This window comes from Natrix helvetica (genome assembly GCF_964273705.1).
Source record: "Natrix helvetica genome assembly, chromosome: 9".
Lineage (NCBI taxonomy): Eukaryota > Metazoa > Chordata > Lepidosauria > Squamata > Natricidae > Natrix > Natrix helvetica.
In genome coordinates, this window is record NC_138560.1 from 3,590,599 (window position 1) to 3,600,485 (window position 9,887).

Sequence of the window (9,887 nt, forward strand, 5' to 3'; positions counted from 1 at the left end):
CTCCTCTTCTTCTCTTTCAGTTCTGGCCAGTCGCTGAGCAGCCGGTTGCTTTGGAGAAACACTAGCTTTACTCCCTGCCTCCACCGAGCGATCCCAAAGCGGACACTGAAATACCGGGGCAACCAAATGCCTTCTCCCTTCCCAAAGAGCTTTGTTTCCAGATGCAACCCACCCCTCTCCCTCTTTCTCCCCCTCCCCCTGTCTCCCCCTCCCTTTTTTCTTTTTTCTTTTTTTGACATTCTCGACGTCTTCCTCCGAGAAGAGACCCGCCGTCTCGCAGGACCGATCCAGGAAAACCGGCAAAAGGGAGACCTCGAATCCAGAGAAAAAGAAGAAGAAAGAAAAACCTTTTTTTGTACTTGAGACCAAGGACGAATTCTTGAGAGGGAAAATGGCCTCGGTTTTCTCCTTCCGGAACACTAGCCAAGGGCACTTGCAATGTTTTTTTTCCCCCTCCCCCTCGTGTTCCTTTTTCTTTCTTTCTGGAAAGATTCCCCGCAAGTCAGGTTGAATTTTTGTCGGCTCTGGACGTCTCCGGACTGCTGCCATCTTCTTTTAAACTTTTAAACCAAGGAAAAAGGAAAAAGGAAAAAAGGATTTAAACCAAGTCCTGCGGGGTTTTTTGGCTCCTCCTGCAGTGCAGATGTGACTAGGCTCTCGGTCGTGTTGCAGACCGAGGAGAGAGTTTGTGACAGCGCTGAGTCAAGGTGGCAAATTTGTCATGTTGTCATGCCCCCCCCTTGCCTGAAAAACACACACACACACAAACACACAGACACACTTTTCTCACCTTAAGCAGGACGATTCCAGCTGCTGTTTCTCAGCCCAGATGACTTATTTATTTTTATCCCTCTCTCATCTCCTTTAGCGACACACGCGTGCATTCATATCTCCTTCCCTTCCTTCGTCATGTCTCCATGTTTGTTCTATTATTATTGTTGTTATTTTTGGTTCGGTGTCTTATTTAAAGTGGCACAGGAAGACTCTTTGCCTCGAAGTTGGGCATCCCGGTCAGAGTGACCCAGCGGCTTCCTTCATTCTTTCCGTTCATGAAAAGAAGGAGCAGAAGTCTTCCTCACGGGGGTTCCACGTGGGGACAGTTTGCTACCAGCCCAGGACACATGGTGCAATTGGGGAGAGGGGGTGTGCGCAGCAATTCCTCTCCCTCCGTTGCCCCGCAAATGTGAACGCCAGCCAGGCCGAATTCTTCGATTTATTGTGAGAAGAATCAGGGTTGCATCTTGAAGGGATTGGCTTTTCCACCCATGGGGACAACGGAAACTCTTCCATGGACTGTCAAAGGACTTGCAGAGGGCCTGTATTGCGTGTGAGCGGGGAGGGGGGCTCATCCCGCCCGACAAAACTGATGTGAGAGCCGTTGTACAGACGCCGCTGGGTTCAGGGTAGTTTTGCCCCCCTCCCCATTCTTTTTTTCCTCCCCCCTCCCTCGATATGCCCCCATATACTCTTCATTTTGCAGGCCTTTCCACCTTCTTCTTAACAGGTGGAGGTGGGGTTGAAAAGTGAGCTGCACCTCACCTGGCCCTTCCAGAATAGCTCCTGTCTGTCTCCCCCGGGGCTGCTTTTACGGTTTGGCCCCCAAAAGTGGGGGGACGCTTTTAGGAGGGGGAAACCAGGTGAAGTTGGGCTGGGTCTCTCCCACTTCCCACCTGTGCTGGGAAGAAGACCTTGGCTGGACGTCCTGGTTTCGGGGTGCTCTGAGAATCTCTGCAGGAAAGGAGGTGAAAGGATGACTGTAGACCAGGAGTATCCAACTGGGGCCATTTTAAGACCCCGTGGACTTCAATTCCCAGAATTCCCCAGCCAGCTCAGCTCTGCTGGCTGGGGAATTCTGGGAGAGGAAGCCCACAAGTCTTCCTAAGAGCCACGCTTGGACACCTGCTGCCAACGGTGTTGTGGGGGAGGTTGGAACAATTTCTCAGGGAAGGGCTTTTCGAAGAACCCCGCCTCCCCCCCTCCCCAATATGTTCCCCTTTGAGCAGACCCTCAAGGCTGGTGGGCACTCACACCTCCTCTCCTCCCCTCCCAACCGTCCCTCGGTTGGAACCGAGCAAGAGAAAGCTATCCAGAGGCGACCAGAAGCCAGAGACCCCTGGGGTGTGGATACCGTCTCAAAACGGCTCAGCCCTCCAAACGGAGCTTCCTGCCCATCCGCGGAGACGCCAAAGACTGACCGGTGCTCCCCTGGGACGAGCAGCCATTTTGACGGGGTGGCTTTTGAGTGGGCCCAAGGGGGAGCCAACTGGTGGTTGGAAACAAAGGCATTCTTCGGAGACCGAAGATTCTTAAAATCTCGGAGACCAAAGAAGATCTGTGGGAAAAAACTTCCCAAAACTCTCTCTTTAAAGTCTCCCTCCACAAAGCTCCCCGCGAAAGAAAACCAGGAGGAAAAGCAAAAGTTTTTCATCGCCATCTCCCTCCCTCCCTCCCTGCCACAATAACCATGGGATGGCACTGCCCGTCTCAGCCATCCAAAGCAAAAGGGACGATGATGATTTTTTAAATTATTTATTTACGGTACTCGTTTGAGGACGCAGAAAAGAAAACGTTCTCCTCGGTTTCTTTCTCCTCAAAATACCCTTTTTTTCCTCCCCCCCCCACTCCTCCATTTCCCCTACAAAACTGACCGGAGGAGGTGAAGAGAGGGAGAAGCTAACTACGGAGTCGGTGCAGGACTTTAAAAAAACAAAAACTTTTGACTTCATTTTTAAAAATCCGTGTTTGTTTGTTTGTTTTTCTTAAGTGCAATGAAATCTTGATCAGGGAGCATGAAAAAAATGGCACTTTTTTTTTTCTGCATTGAATTTCGGGATGGGGGGGCAGGAGAGACACCTTTTCCGTCTGCCCCCCCCCTGTCTTCCTCTTGACCATGACATCCTCTCTCACACCCTCATGCATACACACACACACACACACACTCAGACACAATCACACCATGCTTCTTTGTAAAGGGAGGGTTAATGCATTCTCCCCCCCCCCCAATAAATAAATAAAACCATCCCTATTGATGAAGATCTGGCTGCATTAACCCTCTGTTTACCCTTCCCTTCCATGGCACTAAGTTTGATTTTTGTGGGATTTCCCCCACCCCCCTCCCTTTCCCCTTTTGGCTTATTTTGTCATTTCCGTCTGGGGTGTGTGCGTGCGTGTCGTTTTATTTTTATGGAAGCTGTCTTCTATTAAATGAAAAAAGCTGCATTCATCACGTGCCTCCTTTCCGTCTCTTCCGATCAGACATAAGGAGGAATTGTTCTGATGGCACGGCCTCTGGTTTTCTGCCTCATTGTGGCCCCAGTAGACTGGGTAGCCCAATTTTCTATTTTTTTTTTTTGTAAAAAAGAAAAAGCGGGGGAGGGGGGGGCAACGACACTAGGACTAGCCTGGTCTCTCTCCTTGTTCTTTTTATTTTATTTTATTGGCTGGGATTTCTGGCCACCATCCTAGAGCAGTGGTGGGGAACGGTGGCCTCCTTCATGACTGTGGACTTCAACTCCTAGAATTCCTGATCCAGCCATACTCAGGAATTCTGGGAGTGGAAGTCTACCAGTCATGTAACATGGCTGGCTCAGGAATTCTGGGAGTTGATGTCCACAAGTCACAAAGTATGGTCAACTCGTGAATTCTGGGAGTTGAAGTCCACCAGTCATGTAACATGGCTGGCTCAGGAATTCTGGGAGTTGAAGTCCACCAGTCATCGTTCCTCACCCCCCTAATCTAGAGTTCAATAAAAATGCAACCATCTTAACAAGGGGGAAGGGAGCCAAGGAGGAAGAGAAGTGGGCTTGGCTGGAGTTCGCTTAAAGTAGTTCTCATCTTGCGACTGCAATTGGCACCAGAAATCCAGTCCTAAGTTGAGACACCCACATGACTGAAGCTTGGGTGGATGGGTTTTTTTTCTTTATATTTTTTCCACAGTTATTAAGCAAAGGATAATCAAGGACCAACTGAAGGGAAGGCCTCAAATTCAGCTGCAGAAAATGTATGAGCAATTCAGTTTGACACGACAACCCCCCCAAAAGCTTGGATGCAAAGGGGGGTGTTTGTTTCCCCCCACAAGGACTTTGGGGTAACCAGAAGCCAAGGAGAAAGTTGGGGTGCCTTGGGAAGAGCACCTCTTTACTTGAAGCTTATCCCGGCCTTGTGAATCCGAAGTAACTCTAATCCAGCATTTCTTTAGGCAACCTTGAGTTCCTACCTGGTGGAAAGACGGGAGTACAGGTAGTCCTCGACTTACATCCATTTAGTTACTGACTGTTTGAAGATACCATGACACTAAAAATGGTGACTTTCAATCCTTTTTCACACTTGGGACCATTGTAGCAGCCGCGTGGTCACCTGATCAAATTTCGGATGCTTGCCGACTGACTCGTATTTATGACGGTTGCAGTTTCCCGGGGGCATGTGATCCCTTTTGTATCCTGACAAGCAAGGTCAATGGGGAAGCCAGATTCACTTAACTCTTGTCAAGAAAGGTGGTAAAATGTGGCAAAACTCACTTAAAAACTCTTGCTTAGCAACAGAAATGTTGGGTTCAGTTGTGGTCGTAAGCCGAGGATTAAACTTTTATCTTGGTTTGTGGTTCTTAACCAGGGATAGGGCTGGTTTGCAGAGACCAAAGTGTTTCCATGCTGCTCTCCTTCACGCATGTTCCAAAATAGGCTGGAATATTATTTTTTGGCTCTTCAGCCCTTGACAAGAAGTGGCAAATAGATAAAATAAGTTAATTCTTTTCTTTCTGAAGATATAGAGAAGGGGGGAAAATCCTTCTTGGTCATGTACTTTTTATAATTAAAGGAGGCTCTTAAGTAATTTTTGTGTTCATGCCACTTAATGGATTTATTACTCTCGTGCCTGGTTGAAATAAACTTTCTTGAGAAAAACTCTGCATTTCCAAACTGTTTATTGCCCAGGGTTTGCAGTTTAAAATATGAACTTCCCAAGTCACATCTCCTCTGCACCCCCATAATTTGGGAAACCAAATTTAGAATGCAAAGAGAGCTGGAGATTTTTCCTTGGCTAGCGGTATAGGACTGAATGAAAACTAGGATTGTAGACATAAGAAAAAATGCATCGGTCAAAGAAATGCAAGTGTTTTTTTTTTTATGGATTGGGCCCATCCATGAGTAACAGCTCTCTGTCAGAAGAATGGGAAATAACTTTTAAGAGGAAAAATAAGGGGATTTGGAGTTCAGACATTTGCTATGAGATGGAAGCATCTTGACTGAGAATGACCAAGTTGACTCAACTTCCTGCTTGAGGTCTTCACCCAATCATACTTTGAAGAATTCATCCTAATGACAACATTCACACAACGCCCTAAGCCACAGCTGGCCATTAAGCCGAGAGCTGTGTTTGAAGATGTGAGGACTTCCACTCCCAACTAGGCCAGCTGGGGAATTCTGGGAGTTGAAGTCCTCACACCAAGTGCCCACAGTTGAGAAACAATAGCCTACAGCAGGGGTGTCCAAACTTGGGAACTTTAAGACTTGTGGACTTTAACTCCCAGAATTCCCCAGCCAGCTCTGCTGGCTGGGGAATTCTGGGGGTTGAAGTCCACAAGTCTTAAAAGTTCCCAAGTTTGGACACCCCTGGCCTACAGTATTAAACTGGAAGGCCAATTAGTTCTTTCTCAACCTTGGCAACTTTAAGACTTGTGGCTGGGGAATTCTGGGAGTCGAAGTCCACACATCTTCAAGTTGCCAAAGTTGAGAAACAGTGCTCTAGTGTTGAACGCACCAGACCAAAAACCAGGAGATGATGAGTTCTAGTCCTGCCTCTGGCATGAAGGCTAGCTAGGAGACTTTGGGCCAATCACCAGGAGACTGGGAGTTCTAGTCTCACTTTGGGCCAAACACCAGGAGACTGGGAGTTCTAGTCTCACTTTGGGCCAAACACCAGGAGACTGGGAGTTCTAGTCTCACTTTGGGCCAAACACCAGGAGACTGGGAGTTCTAGTCTCACTTTGGGCCAATCACCAGGAGACTGGGAGTTCTAGTCTCACTTTGGGCCAAACACCAGGAGACTGGGAGTTCTAGTCTCACTTTGGGCCAAACACCAGGAGACTGGGAGTTCTAGTCTCACTTTGGGCCAATCACCAGGAGACTGGGAGTTCTAGTCTCACTTTGGGCCAATCACCAGGAGACTGGGAGTTCTAGTCTCACTTTGGGCCAAACACCAGGAGACTGGGAGTTCTAGTCTCACTTTGGGCCAAACACCAGGAGACTGGGAGTTCTAGTCTCACTTTAGGCATGAAAGCCAGCTGGGAAACTTTGGGTCAGTCACCAGGAGATGGTGAGTTCTAGTCCTGCCTTAAGCATGAAAGCCAGGTAGGTGACTTCAGACCAGTCATGCTCACAACTCGGTTGACAAGCCAGTCGGTCAATTCCAGGCGTAACCAATCAGTCAATACTCAAGTTGATTTGAAAAGAAAAAGAAAACACAAGGTCCTGCGCTGTAGGAAGAGAAAAATAGGTGATCTCAGGTAAGATGTGGGAAAGCATCTGTCTCGATTCACACACATCACCTTAAAATTGGGTTTCATCAAGTTGCGTTGACATACTCCCCTAGAAAAGAAACACATCTCTGGATTCACGCCAAACATTTAAAAAAAGGTTCCTCCTCCTAAAAATAAGTTGCTTGCACCTCGTGTTGAGAGGCTTCAGGTATACAAAGAGCTACAAACCGGATTCACACATTGCAAAGCTCTGGCTTGTTCAGCTGCGGTTTCCTGTAAGAAACCACAATTGTTGGCTCACCCAGTGAGAAAATAAACCAGTTACAATATCTCTTAGTAAAATGATGGCTAACCTTTTTGTCGCGTGCCATAAGCACCCACACTCATAATGTAATGCCTGCACCACCACCACTCTTGTGTACGCACTGCACATGCATGCAAGACATCCGTGCATGCACCCTGTCCCACCATTTTTTGGCTTCCAGGTTGGTGCAGGAGGCCTTCCAGGCCCAAAACATGGCATGGAAGGCCTCCTGTAGAACCTGGAAGCCAAAACGGGTTGCAGGGGCACTGCGTAAGGCCCCAAAATGCAATGCAAGTGCCCCCCCGTGCATGCACCCCACGCATGCACCCTGACCCCTGCGCATGCGCAGCAGAGACCCGAAGAGCAGCTGTCCGCCAGGAGGCACATGCGCATGTACGGTGGAGTTGGGCAAGGAAGATGGCTGGCATGCCTGCAGAGAGGGCTCTGTGCCACCTGTGGCAGCGTGTCATAAGTTCGCCATCCCGGTCTTATTACAATGGCTGGAGCCAGCCTACGTGAACGAAAGCAGAAAAATTGTTTGATGGACCACTGGGTGGTGCAATTTCCTTAGCTATGCAAGAAAGAATGTATTTCTTTTGTACAGTAGATCAAAACACCTGGCATCTTTTGAGATAACCCACCAACCCAAGCCAGTGCTCTTCGTTCCTATTTTCCTGAAGTTGGTTGATTCATGCTACTCCTCGGAGTAAAACTTTTGGAACATGTGTGAATGTGTGTAAGCTATTAAGGGGGCATGTGAGTTCTTCTACAGAAGGGAGGGGAGATGCAGAGATGGGTCACTCCTTGTTTGTTTCCCCCCTTTCCAAAATAACAACCTTGTGAGGTAGGTTTGAGTTGAAGCCTTTCCTCCACTTGCCAAAAAAAAACACCATCTGATTAGGACCACTTTATCATTACAAGGAAGATGTTGAGATTTTTGGAAAAAGAACCAGGAAGAGCAACTAAGATTATTAAAGGCCTGGAGGCTAAAACATATGAAGAAGGCTTGCAGGATTGGGGTTTGGCTAGTCTACAGCTGTGATGGTGAACCTATGGCACCCATCACCCAAGCTATGTGATTCTGAATCTCCAGATATTTATGACTTATGAATTTCAATTCCCAGAATTCCTGAGACAGGTGGCTCATGGATTCTGGGAGTTGAAGTCCACAGGTGGTAGAGGAACCATAGTTACCACCCCCTGATCTATTCAGCTTTCTGAAAAAAAATATTTAAAATTAATTAGGATAATTATCTTGTGTTACTCATCCTATTGTAAATGCCTCAGAGCAAAGCTGAGATTTCCTCAGTATTTCCCCCCCTCGGGTGATTTTCTCCTTTCCAGAAGGTGCTGAGCGTTAAGCATCCGATAATTTTTGTAATTAAATTTATTTGCCACCCATCTTGCACTTCAAGATGACTCTGGGCAGCTTGCCACAAGATAAAACACACAAATGGCCAACAATTATGACTATTAAAATGGATTAAAATTACACAAATTAAAAAGACTAAGGCTTTTAGGCTCTAGGAGACCACGTTTATTTTTGGTGCATTTTCGGCATGGAAAATCAAATTTTTATCCGTGACCTTGAAGACAGTTTCTTGGCTGGAAAAAAACGTGGTTTTGAGGTTGAAATGTATCCAGTCTTGCTCTGTTTTATTATAACAGTCAAAAAAGTCAAGATGGCAGCTGTGAGGGTTGAACATCTGCCTAATTCTTTTATGTACACTAAACAGTGGGGTCTTGGTCTGTAGATCAATTCCATTGTGACTCAACTCAATAAAATGTGTAGGGTGGTGTAGGGTTTCCTGCCTAAGCAGGGGGCTGGACTAGAAGACCTCTAAGGTCCCTTCCAACTCTGTTATTCTATTCTATTCTATTCTATTCTAAATCTTTTGGTTAGCTCCTGCTTGTATTCTGAATTTCTTCTAAATGAATGAAATCTGGATTTACAGCGTACTTACATTCTTACATACAGGAGCAATTTTTGAACTATCTATGTAAACTTTCGGGAAAAAAAGAGGGTTTTTCCCCTTATCATGCGGACTCCCCAAATTTCATCTCCTTGCATGCAGAAATGTAGCTTCGTGAGGAACACCACTTCCTTAGCAGCTAGTTTTCTACTTGCAAGGAATGTTGATGTAGAGAGGATATGTGTCTCTCAGAAAACCACCCACTCGGCCTGCAGCCTGAAATTTTATCTCAAGCGTGGATCAATTCGCCCTGATGAATTTATAAACCTAATTACAGTGATGAGAGACTAGACAACTGTATGTTTTGGTTTATATTTTGAAATCATATATATCACATTAGTGGTGGAAACATAAAAGGAAGGGGAAGTCCCTCTATTGTTAACAACTTGACACAGCACTCCCCCCCCTCATTAAGGTGAGGGTTAAATGAGAACAATATTCACAAATATCTTTGCAAATAAACTTACGAGCCAGCAGGAATAGAGAGGATCTAATTCTGCAGCAAAATAAACACCGAAACTCCTCAATTTACAACCACAGTAAAGCTCGGCAATTAAAGTCGTCAATGATGACAGTTGTACAGTCGGTTATCACTATGCAATCTTTTTTTGCAGTGGTCATTAAGTGAAACCGATGAATTCCCTGGGATGCGGTGGCTCAGTGGCTAAGATGATGAGCTTGTTTATCAGAAAGGTCAGCAGTTCGGTGGTTTGAATCCCTAGCGCCACTTAACAGAGTGAGCTCCCGTTACTTGCCCAGCTTCTGCCATCCTAGCAGTTCGAAAGCACGTAAAAATGCAAGTGGAAAAACAGAAACCACCTTTGGTGGGAAGGGAACAGTGTTCCGTGCACCTTCGGCGTTTAGTCATGCCGGCCACGTGACCATGGAGACATCTTCGGACAGCGCTGGCTCTTCGGCTTTGAAACGGAGATGAGCACCACCCCGATAAAAATAGTGATAATATCTCTTAATGACAACAGACATACCCAGGCAGGATCACCCTCCCAATTTAAAAACTGAGAATTCTCCAAGAAAACACAAACTTCTGCAGCCAATGTGAATTATTGTTTATTATGTAGCTGATGGATAGCCCGGGTTCTCTCAATGCTTAAGATGAAGGAGGGGAATATCTCCT

The 9,887-nt window shown here is 46.5% G+C and overlaps 1 protein-coding gene across 4 annotated transcripts in view; it reads left to right on the plus strand.

The window, feature by feature from the left end:
* Nucleotides 1-3,224, plus strand: part of PPP1R37 (protein phosphatase 1 regulatory subunit 37) — a 36,379-nt gene extending 33,155 nt beyond the window's left edge. For all 4 annotated transcript variants that reach the window (XM_081962531.1, XM_081962530.1, XM_081962532.1 and 1 more), the window contains one exon: nucleotides 21-3,224. The gene's annotated coding sequence lies outside the window, so the exon portion shown is untranslated. The remainder of the gene's footprint in view (nucleotides 1-20) is intronic.
* The last annotated feature ends 6,663 nt before the right edge of the window (nucleotides 3,225-9,887 follow it).